At 44.8% G+C, this 10,231-nt stretch overlaps 1 long non-coding RNA gene across 1 annotated transcript; it reads left to right on the forward strand.

Moving 5' to 3' along the window:
- The first annotated feature begins 7,104 nt into the window (after positions 1-7,104).
- Positions 7,105-8,783, forward strand: LOC146583946 (uncharacterized). The gene is made up of 2 exons (XR_014893025.1): positions 7,105-7,893; positions 8,292-8,783. It is a non-coding gene; the product is annotated as an uncharacterized LOC146583946 (long non-coding RNA).
- Positions 8,784-10,231: the final 1,448 nt, after the last annotated feature.

The following is a 10,231-nucleotide window of genomic DNA, read 5'->3' on the forward strand; positions in this document are numbered from 1 at the left end:
TTAAAACTGTTTGAAAAGCTCAGCTATACAACAAGGAGAGATTGAGAATTTCCTTTTAGTTCTCAGTTTATTTGATATTTGACAAAAGTTAGTCAGTTTTGTCTGTTCTTCTGTAAAACAAACTAAGATTTATTTTTAGAATTAATATTTTGTTTCTAAGTGGAATTGACAATTTAGTCTGTTTCGTTTGTTCTATTTTGAAACTTAAACGCTTTAGCGGCTGCCTTTTGTGTAGTTTGCAATATTTGCCTTTATCTATCTGAAAAAGTCTCATGTTCCTTAAGTACATCTACCCTGTTGAACTTATTATGGGAAATAAATATTTAAATAAAAACAAGCTGCTGATTATTTCACATTTTACTTGTGAGCAACGGCACATTTAAATCTTACAAATATAGTTATTTGGCTTATATCGTGATAGATATCGTTATCGCCTGAAATGAAAAAAACATATCGTGATATGAAAAAATCTCATATCGCCCAGCTCTACGTGGGTCTAAGACACTGTTGCTGCTGTGGAGGCCTTCTCTGTGTCAGGACGCTACACGTTGATGCCTGCCGTACCAGGAGGGCGGTAGGGAAAAAAAACAAAAGGAAGCCCACCTGAGAGATACCTTATCATTTTCTTTTGCTACTTTTTCTCCGCCTGAGATTCAGGTCGTTTTCAGTTCTTAACCCAGGACAGTGGGTAACTGAATAAACTGACACCATAAGGAACTGGACACTCACATGCTATTTTCTTTTCTTTTTCCTTTTCTTTGGGGTGTTGAAATATTGTGTTTCTTGTCTTACATCTATTTTGATTGTTTCAATTATTTTTGTGATGCATTTGAGATGGTTACTGCATTTGAAGGTATCCCTACATTGAGGATGAGCAAAGGGAACTGATCCAAAAGGAAATATATAAAGCAAACTTTGTTTCATAAACCTGTGGTCGTGCGTGTTATGTGGGTTGGAAGTCTCATTGCTCTTACAGAGTTGCTACCGCCAATCTCCTTCCCAAACCTAGATTCGGATATTGTAGACATTGCACTTGGGCGAGCAGTATAGATCATCTCTTTATAGATAGAGGGACACACGTCCAGGTTACATAAAAAGTGGCGAGCCAGCCAGGAGATTGGTTAATAGTAGCTTTCTGATCTTCCACCCCACACTACGCACGTTTGAGATTTTTGAGATTTGTTCCACTGAGTCAGGTATGGATATTTGCAATCGTTTTGAGGTTAATGGTCAAAACTCCCTGTATGTAACAGGTATAGGACCAGAATACACAGATGAGGAAATAACTGCTGTGTTCAAAGTTAATGGAGATATTTCTAAATTAGTGAGGATCCCTGACGAATCAGGACAACCAGAGGGTAGAGCCCTGGTCCAGTATGCATCTGACAGGTCTATCTCTAGAATCGACCCCATTACTTTGGGTACCGTACCAAGTCCAAAGGACCCAGCTGTGATGTGGTTTGCGAGGACCATTAGAGATGTTTGTCAGGAAGTGGTGGGGAGGGAGATAGCTTGCAGATACCTGGACAAACTAAAGTCTGTCGCAGGCAGTGGCAGGAAAGGTTTCTTGAATGTGCTTCAGGAGGAACTGCATGGGAACCAGGGCACATCACATGACGTACACAGTAATGCTACACAGCCCTATGCAGCTCAAAATGCTAACACACCTAATAATGATCAAAATGAGCCTGCAGAGCCCACACATGTTTATAGTGCATCTGCTAGTTTACCAACGAGCCCAGTCCACATCAGTGAGGATGTTTTTAACCCCCCCCAGATCCAGAGAGTGATTGTGGAGCATGTCATCCGAAGTGAGTCCACCACTTCACCATCCCCACAAATAAGGTTGCGCACCTTCTCTGGGCGGATGCCAAGGCCAAACGGTGAGGTGGACTACGAAACATGGCACACCCAAGTTGATCTTCTCCTTAACGATCCTTCCTTGAATGATGCTCACAAGGTGAGAAGGATTCTTGAGAGCTTGCTGAGTCCAGCAGCTGATGTTGTGAAGCCTCTTGGCATCTCTTCACCACCAAGTGTCTACATCACTCAACTTGATTCTGCTTTTGGTGTTGTGGAGGATGGAGAGGAGTTGTTTGCGGCATTTCTCGGCTCTAACCAAGATAGTGGAGAGAAGCCATCAACATACTTGAACAGGCTCCATAGCCTCCTCACAAGAGCAATTTCTAGAGGGGGAGCCTCAGCTGGAAATTCCAATGATCATTTGCTCAGACAGTTTTGTAGGGGCTGTTGGGATCAGAGCATCATCATCGGCTTACAGTTAGAGTGCAAAAAGGGAAATCCACCAACATTTCCTGAATTCCTCCTCATGCTGAGGACTGAGGAAGACCGCCGTTCCACAAAGCTAGATAGGATGAAAAAGCATTTAGGTGCTTCGAAAGCTAACATGTATGCCCACCATGTTTTTGATATGCCCTCTTATGACTGTGAGCCTGTCCCCACTGCCTAACTCAAAGCCGAATGAGACATCAAAGCTTGAAAAGAAAGTAAATGAGCTAACTAAACAGTTGGAAAAGCTAAACAAAAAGCCACCGAGCCTCACTCATGATAGTAATCCTCCCCTAGTGGTAAAAGCAAAGCGAGATGAAACCTCTGATATTGAGAACAAGATAGCTGAACTGACAAAGCAAGTTGAAAAACTAGCACAAAATCAGAGAGAGAGTACTGAAAAGACCGACTGCTTTGCAATCAGTAGTAGTAACATGAAGAGGGGCCTTAAGGTGCCTGGAATGCCGAGGCCGTGGTTTTGTTTTAAGTGTGGGGAAGACAACCACATTGCTGCTCATTGCTCGAATGAACCCAACCCCGCACTGGTTCGCAAGAAAAATGCAGAACTCCGGGAGAGGCAGGATAAGTTTTTAGCTCAGCAGGCTGCTTCCCCATTCACTTTAAACTAGTAGCAGCTCCTGTTGTGGGACGTCCAGGAGCTGCAGTTGATGATAACCCCTGTCCCAACAGATCAGTTGATGGTGCTGGAACACAGAAGAAAGTCATAACCCACACAATGACTGAAAACCTACCGTTGCACAGAGCGATCTATACCTGCAGGGCTTGTGGGTCCTCGTTGTGCGGCTTCTGTCTTTCTTGAGGGTGTACAGTGTGAGTCCATAATGGACACCGGCTCACAAGTTACAACAGTGTCCGAGTGTTTCCATAAGAACCATCTGTCTCACTTACCTATACATCCAATTCATGCCCTTCTTGAAATCGAAGGAGCAGGTGGACAGCAGGTCCCCTATCTTGGTTACATAGAAGCGCGTGTCACTTTCCCGCTGTCTGTTCCTGGCAGGAAAGAGGAGCTAGTCGTGTTAGCACTTGTGGTGCCAGAGTGTCAGTTCAACAGCAGGACCCCCCTGTTGATTGGTACCAATGTGTTATTACGACTTTATGAACAAGTACTTGAACAGGGTGGTCCAGAGGTTGTTTGCAAACTCTTCTCTAGAGATTTTGCAGTGATCTTCCAGCATATTGCCCAGATCCATGACCTCAACAACCATGCTCATCCTGTCAGGTTACATGGTGGAAACCCCATCACCATCCCTGCAAAACAAAAGTGCTGCATCACAGGTGATGTCAGGTTGAAAAGGAACAGTCAGACCACATTTGTGCTTGAACCCAATGAACATCACAGGTTGCCAGGTGGCGTGTTCCTTGAAGCTGCTCTGATGGACATTCCATTTAAGTCTAGCTGCAAGGTCCCGGTCGTCCTGCGCAATCTTAGTGACCATGATGTTACGCTGCAGCCAAAATGCATCATTGCTCAAATATGTGCAGCTCAGCAGGTCACATCACTTGGACCAGTGAAAGGTGACTCTCATCACAATAAGCCTGACAGTGACAACCTCGAGTTCAATCTTGATGATTCACCAATATCTGAACAATGGAAAGATCGTATCATCACCAAGCTTAGATCTATTCCAGAAGTCTTTGCTGTGGATGACCTGTCATATGGTCACACCACTGCAGTGAAACATCACATCAGGCTACATGACGAGACTCCTTTTAAGGAGAGGCCAAGGCCTATTCATCCCAGTGACAGGGAGGCAGTCAAGGAGCATCTTAAAGAACTGCTTGATGCAGGAATCATTAAAGAGTCACAGAGCCCTTTTGCATCCCCAGTGGTCTTGGTCCGGAAAAAGAATGGTTCTATTCAGGTTATGCATCGACTACAGGAAGCTAAATGCTCGAACCATCAGAGATGCATACGCTCTTCCGAACATTGAGGAGACCTTTGCTGCCCTTAGCGGTGCTAAATGGTTCTCCGTCATGGACCTTAAATCTGGTTATTACCAGGTTGAGATGGCCGAAGAAGACAAGCCTAAAACCGCTTTCACGTGTCCCCTCGGCTTCTTTGAATTCAATCGCATGCCTCAGGGTGTCACGAACGCACCAAGCACTTTTCAGCGCCTTATGGAAAGGTGTGTCGGTGACTTGCATCTCAATGAGGTATTGGTGTTTCTGGACGACTTGATTGTCTTTTCAGACACATTGGAAGAACATGAAGCACGACTCATGAAGGTGCTGAACCGTCTTAAAGATTCGGTCTAAAGCTTTCTCCGGAGAAATGTCACTTCTTTAAGACGTCAGTAAAGTATCTTGGTCATGTCGTGGATGCACGAGGAGTTCATACTGACCCTGACAAGATATCCGCCTTGAGAGACTGGCCTCGTCCTTCAAATAGGAAAGAGCTTAAATGTTTCTTAGGCTTCGCTGGGTATTATCGGCGGTTTGTCGAAGGATATTCCCAGACAGCCAAACCTCTTAATAGCCTGACAGCAGGCTACTATCCACCAAAGAAAAGGGGCAAAGTGTACAAGAGGGAACGCTTCACGACTCTTGTGAGCCCTAATGCACCGCTCGGTGAGGAGTGGACTTCAGAGTGTGAGAGTGCATTCAGAACCCTGATCAAGAAACTGACGTCTGCGCCCATCCTTGCTTTTGCGAATCCACAACTACCATATGTTGTACATACTGACGCTTGTCGCGATGGATTGGGGGCAGCGCTCTATCAAGAGCAGGAGGGGAAGCTCAGAGTTGTCGCCTATGCCAGTCGAGGTCTTTCCAAGAGCGAGAGAAACTACCCTACGCACAAACTCGAATTCTTGGCCTTAAAGTGGGCCGTTTGTGAAAAGTTCAGTGATTTCCTTTATGGGTCAAGTTTCACTGTGCTTACCGACAACAACCCCCTCACATACGTCTTGACATCTGCGAAGTTAGATGCTGCTGGTCATCGCTGGTTAGCCGCTCTTTCTACTTACCAGTTTACCATCAAGTACAGAGCAGGGCAGGCCAACCGCGATGCAGATGGGTTATCCCGGCGGCCTCAAGGTCCGCCTCTTGAGGATGAAGCTTTCACTAAAGAAAGAGAGAGAATAGAGGACATGAAAAAACGGTTCATGGAAGCAGGAGATGACATGGATCATGAGGTGTTCTCTGCATTATGTCAACGTCATCTTGTGATGGTTAAAGATGAACGTCACCCTCATTCAGAGCAGCCTGTCATTGCGGAGTCTCTTGTTGTCGACCCTTCTGTAGTGCCTGATGTTTTCGATGAGGGCACTTTACCATCCATGGCTAACTCTGACTGGTGTAATGCTCAAAATAATGATCCGTCTCTCTCACGTGTCATCACCTTTGTGAGGAGAGCTGTAAAACCCAGTTTCAGAGAGACAAAACCTTGAACATCCCGATGTCAAACTTCTTTTTAGGGAGTGGAAAAAACTTGAACTCAGGGATGGTGTCCTGTACAGGAAGTGGTCTGAGCGAGGCGAACTGGTGTATCAGTTGGTCTTACCCGAACAGTTCAGAGAGAGGGCACTGCAAGGAGTGCATGATGATGTTGGCCATCTCGGTTCTGAGCGTGCACTTCAGCTTGCTCGTGCCAGGTTCTACTGGCCGAGAATGGCCAGAGACATCGAGGAGAAGTGCAAAAAGTGCGAACGCTGTTTCAGGCGGAAGGCTGTGCCTCAGAGGGCCGCGCCTTTGGAAAACATTTCTGCTACTTATCCACTTGAACTTCTTTGTATGGATTATCTATCCCTTGAGCCGGATGATAGAGACACGAGAAACATTTTAGTCATCACCGACCACTTTACAAAATTTGCTGTGGCGGTGCCGACTAGGGATCAGAAAGCCAGAACTGTTGCGAAGGCTTTATGGGAGAACTTTATTGTTCACTACGGGTTCCCCAGTCGTCTGCTCAGCGACCAGGGCAGGGACTTTGAGTCTAAGACGATCAGAGAACTCTGCACACTGATTGGAGCAGACAAAGTTCGTACCACCCCGTACCATCCCCGGGGAAACCCAGTGGAACGATTTAACCGGACCCTCCTTGGTATGCTAGGGACCCTGGAAGAAAGAGACAAATATCATTGGAGAGATTTTGTCAAACCTCTGGTCCACGCATACAATTGCACGAGAAACAGTACAACAGGCTATTCGCCTTACGAACTAATGTTTGGTAGGCAGCCCAGACTGCCGATTGATCTTGTCCTGGGAATCCAACCTGATATGGCAAGTCACAAGACCCACTCAGAGTATGTCAAGGGCCTTCGTCAACGCCTACAGGAGAGCTACTCATTAGCTGCTAAAAATGCCAAGAAGATGGGAGAGAAGAACAAGGCTAGGTTTGACAGGGAGGTCAGGGCAGCTGAACTCTTAGAAGGGGATAGGGTCTTAGTGAGAAACGTGAATATCAGGGGGAAACACAAACTGGCAGATCGGTGGGAACAGAAAATCCATGTTGTTGTCAGACGGATTAGCGACAGTCCTGTTTATGTAGTCAAACCTGAGACAGGGGAGGGGCCACACCGTACGTTGCATAGAGACCTTCTTTTGCCGTGCGGGTTCCTACCTGTAACTGAGATCAGAGAGCAAAGTTCTTCCACTGACGCATCGAGGAAAATGAGACTGAGGGGCAAAACAACAAAAGGCGTGCAAGGGGACACTGATTGTCAGGAGGACGAGTCGTACAGTGATGAAGATGAACTGTATCCTAATACATGGATGCCAGAAATCATCACGAAGGGTCCTTTCCTGCAGAGGGAAGGAGGCTTCAATGGGCCTCAGCCAGATTCCAGGGTATTAAACCCAGACACCCCTTCTTTTGTGCCCCAAAGTTCCGCACACTTACCTGAAAGACCTACTCACGAGCTTCAACCAGGAACTCCTTATGTTAGCTCTGAGAATAGTGGTTCAGTTACACATCCTACTTCACACTGTAGGACTCCGGACCATATTGTCATTGATATTCCTGAACCTGATGTGACACAAATCTCACCTGATGAAGAGAACACAGATCTCATCACCACAGACCCTGTAGTTGCAGACACTGACAATGTAGTATCTGAGAGTCAAGAGTCCGAGAACGCAAGTGTCCGGCGTTCTACTAGGGAGAGACGTCCGCCTCGGAAACTCACCTACGATGAGCTGGGGGAGCCTTTAACCTTGGCCATTAGTTCATTCTTTCAGGCTTTAGGGGCTGCTATTTCACATGTGTCTGTACCGGTAGGGGCAGGTATGCATGCTGGGACTCATGCAGTCTAGAGGGGGAGAATGTAACCCTGGTAAGATTTACAGCAATCAGAAGTACAGGGTTCTTTGAATGCATCGTAGTCCTTGTCTGATAGTTTAATTTCCGGGCTTGCCCTGAAGGCACCATCTGCGGCTCCGTGCACGTGAAGGTGTGGTGTAGAGGAAAAAGGACGGCAAGGAAAAACTCCATGCTGCCGCGGAGCACGGTTTTTTCCAGTTGAAAGAGAGGAAAGAGGTTTAATTAACATTTGTGAGAGAGCTGTCGTTAGCGGTGAACCACAGACGGGTACCTACCTGAAAGGAGCCGGAGTATTTCTTTGAACTTTTTGAACTATTCTGGTGAGTTAGCCTAGCTCACTTAGCACTGCTATTGCAGTTCAATGCACTGGAAAAAATAACTAACCAGTCAGAATAGTAGTAAATGTGTTTAATGATGTTTAAGATGTGTTTTCATAGTATTGCAATGTTGTGACAGTTTTGTTTATTATGAGTGTCTAGTGTTTTACTTTCTTGGGCCTGCTAGTTCAGCCGCGGCCAGCTAAGTGGTTATGCGCAGTTCACGTGCAATAGCTGTGCTGTTACTGTAACTGCGGGTGATGCACAGTAATACCGGTGTATTTACTTTTAATGTGTCACAAGATGCAAATTTATTTTAATATTTCAAAAGAACCAAGGACATTAGGAACAAGGACATTTAAGGAATGTGGACATCTAACATTCTGCATATTTGTGTGCAGACTGGTTTTTTTTTTGAGGTACAGTTCCATGGGTGCCAAGTGAGGAGCTGGTATCGTGGGTCTAAGACACTGTTGCTGCTGTGGAGGCCTTCTCTGTGTCAGGACGCTACACGTTGATGCCTGCCGTACCAGGAGGGCGGTAGGGAAAAAAAACAAAAGGAAGCCCACCTGAGAGATACCTTATCATTTTCTTTTGCTACTTTTTCTCCGCCTGAGATTCAGGTCGTTTTCAGTTCTTAACCCAGGACAGTGGGTAACTGAATAAACTGACACCATAAGGAACTGGACACTCACATGCTATTTTCTTTTCTTTTTCCTTTTCTTTGGGGTGTTGAAATATTGTGTTTCTTGTCTTACATCTATTTTGATTGTTTCAATTATTTTTGTGATGCATTTGAGATGGTTACTGCATTTGAAGGTATCCCTACATTGAGGATGAGCAAAGGGAACTGATCCAAAAGGAAATATATAAAGCAAACTTTGTTTCATAAACCTGTGGTCGTGCGTGTTATGTGGGTTGGAAGTCTCATTGCTCTTACAGAGTTGCTACCGCCAATCTCCTTCCCAAACCTAGATTCGGATATTGTAGACATTGCACTTGGGCGAGCAGTATAGTCATCTCTTTATAGATAGAGGGACACACGTCCAGGTTACACACACAACTGAAATTTTAGCTCTCACACACACTACTGAAACGCTCTCACACACACAACTGAAACGCTCTCACACACACAACTGAAACGCTATCACACACACTACTGAAACGCTCTCACACACACTACTGAAACGATCTCACACACACAACTGAAACGCTCTCACACACACAACTGAAACGCTCTCACACACCACTACTGAAACGCTCTCACACACACTACTGAAATTTTAGCTCTCACACACACTACTGAAACACTCTCACACACACTACTGAAAACGCTCTCACACACACTACTGAAACGCTCTCACACACACTACTGAAACGATCTCACACACACAACTGAAACGCTCTCACACACACAACTGAAACGCTCTCACACACACTACTGAAATTTTAGCTCTCACACACACTACTGAAACGCTCTCACACACACTACTGAAATTTTAGCTCTCACACACACTACTGAAACACTCTCACACACTACTGAAACGCTCTCACACACACAACTGAAACGCTCTCACACACACTACTGAAACGCTCTCACACACACTACTGAAACGCTCTCACACACACTACTGAAACGCTCTCACACACACTACTGAAACGCTCTCACACACACCACTGAAACCAGAGGCATTTCTGCTGAACAGGAGTTGTTTCCTGACAAGGAAACTGATGGAAAAAGTGGTATATTTCAAAACACTACAAGGATTTCTACTCAGCAACCTGCTAGTACAGCAGTCCCCAACCTTTTTTGCGCCACGTAAACAATATAAGAAATAAAAAAACGATAAATACCATGAAAACCATAAATAGAAATGTGTTCGAATTTTTGTGGAGGAATAAAACCCATTACATAGAAAGATCTCAGCTTGTGAAGGGATACAATAAAGGTGGTATCAAAACTCCAGAATTAGAATTTATGGTTGGCACCCTTAGAATTAAATGGTTAAAATCTTGTCTGTCACAGCCAGACTCTACTTAGCTCCACATCCCATGATTCTTGTTTAATAAAATAGTATACAGGATTAGACTTTATTTTGAAATGTGATTTTGCGGCAAATAAAATCCCCATAAAGATATAAAACTTTCCAAAACAGACGTTGCATTTTTGGGAAAATGAGATTTACCCACAACTTCTCCCCATAATTCAACCTTATGGAATAATAGGGTAATAACACTTAATCAAAAATCAATTTTCAAGAGTGACTGGTTTGAACAAAAATATTATATTCATAACAGATTTGTTGGATGATAACGGTGTCATTCTAAGTTACACAGACTT

This window comes from Mchenga conophoros, linkage group LG1 (assembly GCF_057382185.1).
Source record: "Mchenga conophoros isolate Kocher_MC1m ecotype Shallow Benthic linkage group LG1, M_conophoros_male_GT1.1, whole genome shotgun sequence".
NCBI classification, from domain to species: Eukaryota; Metazoa; Chordata; class Actinopteri; order Cichliformes; family Cichlidae; genus Mchenga; species Mchenga conophoros.